The 7,323-nt window shown below is 48.4% G+C and overlaps 1 pseudogene; it reads left to right on the top strand.

Annotated features, from left to right (window-relative positions):
• The first annotated feature begins 5,289 nt into the window (after nucleotides 1-5,289).
• LOC119377957 (uncharacterized) lies at nucleotides 5,290-7,038 on the top strand (annotated as a pseudogene).
• The last annotated feature ends 285 nt before the right edge of the window (nucleotides 7,039-7,323 follow it).

Here is a 7,323-nt window from a genome sequence, read left to right as displayed (position 1 = left end):
TTTCTGTTTATTTTGGTGTATTTAACATTTGAAGCATTCGTAAGATATTAACAAAATATTCAGTTTTACACATAATGCTTATTGAATCGAATACGACAGTATTCAATTTGATGTGTTATATCATTGAATATTTGCACACCCATAGAATATTTTGCAGTGTCGGATTTTCCTGGTGCGTATAATTCTCCATGTTGGCTTTACGTGTTTCCTAGAGAAAGCTTTTGTTCCATGATTTGGAATAGAAGAGCGAAACTCGTCGATGTGCTACATCGACAAGCTTTCACTCTTTTATTTCAAAACATGTTTCACCAACTAGCCCAACAGTTCACGCTTCTGTGCCATGATCATAAAACTATTTTAACCAAGCCTTCATAGAGAGTGTTGTACTACATTTGCTTATTGCAAAGCAACTGTATGGTTCACATATATTCATGTTCGACAAGCACAGTTGTGTAGCTAGGTGAATATATAATGACCCATCTGGCCTATGACCAATGGGAGGGTGGAAGAGGGGGGGGGGGGAGTTCTTAGGAGTGTACTTACAGGCTGTTAAGAGTGGACAGGCAAATCTGTCTTATTGTTGCCATGAGTGGCAGAGCATGTCAGTTGAGAATAAATATGAGGTAAGGATTCGAGGCACGGGTGGTGAGAGAATGGCATGTGAACTATTGGAAGCATTTCATGATGGGGAAGGAGTGCATGTGTGTATTAGTGACCCATCTGTGAAACTCGGAAAGGCAGAAAAGTTTCTTGAGCATTCTCTTGTGATGGTTGTTAATGTTAAATGGCTGTGACGTTGCACCTTGCCCTACTGCGCATGTGTCTGTTCCCCTTACATATTTGCTGGCAAAGCCACAAATAAAGATAGATGGAAGTTAACACATATCCTGTGTTCTTGTCGTGAGTGGTCACTTCTGCATTTATTACCTCCCTGAAGATATGCACGTACATCTTGCCGAGTTATAAGCTTTGTTGAACTATTTATTGTATGTGGCATCGTTGACACAAGATGACAACAGGGCATATGCTAAAGCTCCTGTAAGATCACAGGCCGAAGGTAACAAGCAGCTTACCTTTGTTAGCACAAAAAGCGCTGACATTTAGGATATCACTGTTCGCATATGTTGTAAGTGCTTCAGTGGAGTCTTGTGAGATTAAAATGTGGTGCTCCCACAAAGATTTTTTTTCTTTTTGTACTGTCACCAACCTGGAAAACTATGTAGACGATAGGTAAAAGAGATCAGGGTTAGGCAGAATGATGTGATGCCTGACACTGCAAATGAATGCAATAGTACTTAATTACCATTGTATTGCAAGTGGAATATTATATTCAATATGAACCTCAGCTTGCTTTGCCATGGTGTTCCTGTGGTTGTACACCTTCTTACCACCGTGGCAGGATTGCGAGAACTAACGTCTCTGTCAAAATCTTGTGCAGGTGTGTGACACAAGCAGTCACTGTTTACAACTTCAAGGTACCTCTTACCACATGTGGCAGTATTGCCAGAACTAACGTCTGTGTCAAATTCTTGTGCAAGTGTGCAAGGGACAAAACAGAAGTGTTCACTGTTTACATCTTTAAAGTCCTAAACAAGCACACCAGACCATGAATGTACAGTGTCTGACAGCTCCAGTGGAATACACATCACGATGGCTGGAGCCATCCCTGTGTGGCACCAGCTAGCCTGTGACAAGCTGCATACTTTTGCTTGCGATAACTGTGTGGGAACAAAAAAGGGACACCGCACAAGGAAAGGCTTTTAGGCAATCTTAACGGCTTGCGGTGAGGGAATTCTGAAAAGGTCTGATGTGCCATCTTGCAATAAAGAAGCAACTTTTATACCTAGTCTGTCTTGTGTTAGTAGGAGTCTGATAAACGTAGACAGTACAAGTTCGTGGCTAGGGTAGGATGATGGTGAGGAGATGCCCTCTTGAAACGTTAACCGGCACCCCCCTCCATCCCCTTCTTGGTGCACCGGAAGCTTTGCCCTATAGGTATTAGTTCCTTCAGTGGGTGCTCCTGAACGGCTTGTGATTGAGCTTGCTCTTACTACCTGCTTTACCCAAGTACCAATTCTGGTGTTGGATTTGTCTTGCTCCGTAGCAATTTTGAATAGAAAAAGAGGCTTCAAACATTACGCAAACAAACAGAGCGTTAAATGATTACCATGGATATTCTGCACACAGACCTCCCCTATACAATTCACTAAAGAGTCTAAATTATATGCCTGATTAAACTGTAAGAAAGCATGTAGTTTCTTGATGTTATTTTTTTTAAACAGTACAATAACTTTGCAAAAACCAGAGTGTCATCAGTGGTGCTTGATATACAGTGCATGAAGCCAGTGAATAAAACTGCAATGATGCCACCAGAAGCATTAGCAAAAGTAAATTCACCCTGATATAAACCTCATTCTGCATTAGGACTGTCCAGGCATTATTAACAAAGTATATTCAATAATTTCATTACTTCTAATTGCCCCATTTGCATAATCCTATCTCATCCATAGCATGCTGTGAATCCAATAATTATTGACCTACGAGGGGTATTACTAAGTTGCCAGCTCATTTAAGGTACCTGCTAGCCCCAGTGCTACCTCATTAAATTGGAGGCTTTAATAAGTACTGCGTTGTGTTAATTCCTTCAAGAAATTTTTAGCATCCCCTTCATAGCTATTTTTTAAAGATTTGATGATGCATCTCCCCATCTGATGACAGGCACTTGCCTAATTACCACCCCATCTTTCCAACAAGCAGCCCCTGTAAGATGCTTCAACGCATGCTATCATCGCAGGTCACCATAAGTTTCCTGAAACCACCTTGCTTTTAGTTCTGGCACCGCATGGCTTTCGTAAATCATTTTCTTGCAAAGCGCAACTTGCTTCCTTGACAAACTGCACCTATAATTTTTTACCATTCTTCAATAGCTATTTTTCTTGATTACTCGAAAGAACGCAATAATGTGAACCATAAGCTACTACTTTTCAGAGAAAATTAATGAAATATAGATGATCATCTCCTATACCTAGCCTGAGTATATACTTCGTTAATAATCATTTACATTTTGGAGCATATATATGTGATGGCACGAAATCTGGAGTACCACTGGAGTCTGTCATAGGTATTTCACACTTTTTTAAAGGTGTCATGCAACAATTTTGAATTAATCCTGCAATAAATTAGAAGAATTACTGCCTTGCCAATCGCTTGTCACATTTTTTTTTCACAGAGTAAATTGATAAGGGCTCATTACAGAGGCTGGAGTTGGTGGTGATGCTGTCCGCCGCATCACCACTAATGAGACAGAGGACGGCGCGTGTATAATTAAGGCCCACACGCGCGCGCGCGTACTGTGTGTGCTTCACCCGCATATACTCTGTGCACTTCACCGCATGACACAACTGTGTTGCGGCAATGTTGACTTTTAGAAAGACGTTTAGGGTGTCGGGAATGTAAGCTAGACAATGCTCCTAACAATAAGATTTCTATTTTATTTCCGTTTTATTTGTACACAACTACCTAAAGAGGCACTGCTTATAAAACCGATTGTCATAATCGGCGACAGCATATATGTTAAGCCACTCGACAATAACGCCGGGTGAACGCCGGTTCATATCCCGTCGCTTCCAGCTTGCGCATTCCATATCTGTCACGCGCAGTTACTCAAGACGAAGGTTAAATAAACGTGTTGGTCCAAGTAATTCGCCCAAATGACAGTCCAACTGATAGCGATCGATCCTCGATCACGCAACACACGCACTTCTACCACACATCCACGCACGCCACAACACTAGTTGTGCATCAAAGAGACATTCACAAATCGCATGACACATGGCCTTTATTTCATGCTCGTACACCTCGTTATCATTGCTTATAGATTTGGCGGCCAACATTTCGGGAGATTGGCGTTACCTGCTAAGCACCGCGGAGAAGCTCCCTCCGCTCATAAGCGTCCACTGAACACGGTGATATCGTAGAACTGGCAGAACTAACAAAACGGCAACGACATGCAGATGAATCGCTTTCTACAACACTCTTACACAATGCGACCACGGGCAGAGGCGGTTCTCGCTAGTGCACACAGCTCACTGTCAAAATCTACACCAACAACCAGCACGGAGAACAAACTACCATAGAGTTTCTCACAGTTAGTGGGAAACTCTATGGTTACCGTACCAACCGTACCCCGTAAACCGCCTAAAAAGTATTCTAGCCCAGCGATTCAGCGATTCTGCCGCCACCTGCTTATACACTTCAAGCCAAGTCAAGCCGGTTTTAAGCGGCTATATGGGTGCGCCGAACGCTTTTGCCACATTTTGTCTCGTACGCCCAGGGCGACCCAACGCCGGCCTTCGATAAGTGCATTGTGCCTTTAAGTATTTGTTAAACAGCAACTGATTAATTTTAGGCTCGGGAAACGAGTAGTAAATTATCCGTGTACATGTAAACGAGCGCAAAAACCATGCAGCGCTGCCCTTTCTACTTTTGTCCCTTGCAACGAATTTAGAGAGCAGACGACGCGCAGCGTTGTAGAAGGCACGGGGTTATTTTTCTCTCGCGATCCGGCATGTGCTGTTGCATTCCCATCACGACAGCTCTATCAAACCAGTCATCAAGGTACGAAAGTATTATACGTACCGGGAATTACGCGATTTAGAACCACAATTTTTTTAAAGCGGGACTATTTCTTTGCCGCGGAGGCAATCGGCTGCCGCGCTTCGGTCATATGGGCGGGGCCTCTCCTTTTTTCTAAAGTTGTACCCGACTATAGTTTTGCTAATAATAGCAACTTTTCCTCCGTCTTTCGAACTAGGTTCAGTCGAATGCAGATTGTCACTTTTGTCCTTTTGAACTTCATACCTTAATATGTTGCATTCTCAAATTATTCCATATGGAGCTTATCGCTAGCTTTTTTTCAGCTTTTCTGAGCCAAGTATTTCTTTCTCCTGCCGATATTGTATGGACTGTCGCGAGCAACATGAGCTCGAACACTGAAATCATGTTTACTCAACGATTACTTGAAATGTACTGATATGAGTGTGATATATCGAACTGCCAGAGTTCTACCTTTGCGCTTGACCACTTATTGCCATGAACACTTTTGCGCTCTGCCTTTAGCCGCCCTTTAAGTTTGGCGTCATATACTTCAAGGCGTCGCTGCCGAGCATTAGATGGCACGTGCTCGGCGGCCGCCTCAGAGAGGAAGAAGAAAATGGAATAAATGTTGATGTCTTTGTTAATATTGTCGTATGCACGAATAAATCTCTCACGAGAGTGTCACTCAGTTGATGCAACTCGTTCGCAGCCACGGGCAGCCTGAGCCCTTTCCTGAGCCTGCAGTTGCGCACCGTCGGCCTTTCGGACGAGGAGGCCGTGCTGGTGACCACGGCAGCCGCGTTCACCAGCCTGCTGGGTCCCGTGCTCGTGGGGCTGGTCGCCGAGCGGCGGCGCGCCTACCGGTCGCTGCTGGTGCTGTCGCTGGTGCTCGCGGCTGCCGGCTACTCGGCGCTCTTGGCCGTGCCCCGCGTGGTGCGCAGTCCACGCAGCCCGCTGCTCGAGTTCGACTGCCCGTCGGGCCTGTACCTGGAGCGCTGCCCCGAGTGGGATGCCTGCACAGCGTCTGAGCTGAACCCGCTGGGGCTGGCCACGTTCCGAGTGTCCAACTGCCACTACCAGTGCGGCGGCAACCGCAGCGTGCGGCAGCCCATCCACTTCTGCTTCCTCAGCCACGAGGGCAACCTGTGCATCATCCACGAGGCCGGCACGCGGGACAATTCCACCACCGAGTTTGGCGCCAGCTTCCTGGCCAAGACTGCGCGCACCCTGGCCGACGTGAGCGTGTCCAAATTTATCGAGCACCAAGGCCGGAGTGGTGACGAGCTGGTGGACGGTGCAGCTTCGACCTTCTCGCGCCCATCGTGGTCAACCAGAAGCAGTTCAACGACTACGAGTGCAGGCCGCACCCCGAGGGCTGCACCATCCGCTGCTCGGTGGCTGTAGCCGACAACCTCGGTCGGCGCATGCAGTCGGCACGCTGCATCCAGGTCGAGGGCGATCCGCAGCTCACTTTCTGGGCCACACTAGCGCTGCGGGTGTTCGCCGACCTGTGGCTCATCACCGCCTTGTACCTCGTCGAGGCGGTCACGGTGCTCGCCATCAACGACTTTCACGGGTCTCTACGGACGAATCAAGTTCTGGGCCGCGCTGGGCGTCGCCCTGTCCGCGCCCGTCACGGGAGTGCTGGTCGACAGCGAGCTGAGCGACGATTACTCGCCGGCGGTGCTCCTCTTTGACGGGCTCGCGCTTGTCTCGTGTGTGCTGGCGCTGTTCCTACCCGCTGTGGAGGACAACAAGGTCAACCTCCACTACGGCCTCGGCGAGGAGCCCCGCTTCTGCTCGCTGGACACGAGCGTGCTGTTCTTGATCGTGCTCGTGCTGGGCACGGTGTGGGGATACCTGGAGACGTACCTGCACTGGATGTACGCCGAAATGGGCGCCACTCACCTGCTGGTGGCACTGTCGCTGGCGCTGCCCATGGGCTGCGCGCTTCCTTTCCTGGCCATCGCCAAGAATCTGGTGCGCAACATCGGGCGCGCCAACCTGATCGTGTTCGGCTTCCTCTTCTACGCGACGCGTGCCGCCGGCCTCTCCTTCGTCACGGCCCGCTGGTGGATCACGCCCTTCGAGGCCATGGAGACGTTCACGCTGCCCGTGCTCTGGGTCGCGCTGGTCGCGTACGCCCAGAAGGTGGTGCCCTCCAACCAGAGGCTCACCGTCCAGTGTATCCTCATCATCCTGCATTTCTGCATCGGTACGTCGACAGCGCCGTGGTGGCCGGCACTGCGCTCACTGATCTCCCCACTGCAGGCCGTGGGACGGGAACCATCGCGGGTTTCTTCCTGAACGCCTCGTTCGGTCGGCGGACCACTCTCCGCGGCGTGGCCGTCGTGTGTGCCGGCGCGGGCCTGCTCTACCTGTTCCTGTACCACACTTGCCTGCGCAAAATCCGCCTCCGTAGACAATCCGCCGCCATGCCCGGTAAGCGTCACATAGAGGAAGGCACATCCTGCGCACACTTGCTCACTGTAGCTTAACCACCGAAAGCGCGTCGATAGGGGTTTGTATACTTGCGAAGAAGAACGGCGATCTCGGCAAGTTCGTTTACGAGTGAACATCTGGGCGATTTTCAAACTGAGGCATTTTCGCTGTTTCAGCGCAATATTAAAGCATAACGGTGATTGGGAAAGCCACGAAATTATCTCAAAGGAAACTACCAAATTCAATTCCTTATTACCCTCACCCTTGTCTAAAGCAATACATTCC

The sequence above is a fragment of the Rhipicephalus sanguineus genome, unplaced genomic scaffold (assembly GCF_013339695.2).
Source record: "Rhipicephalus sanguineus isolate Rsan-2018 unplaced genomic scaffold, BIME_Rsan_1.4 Seq6325, whole genome shotgun sequence".
Classification (NCBI taxonomy): Eukaryota; Metazoa; Arthropoda; class Arachnida; order Ixodida; family Ixodidae; genus Rhipicephalus; species Rhipicephalus sanguineus.
Note: the sequence above shows the minus strand (reverse complement) of the source record. Positions and strands in the feature narration are given on the sequence as shown.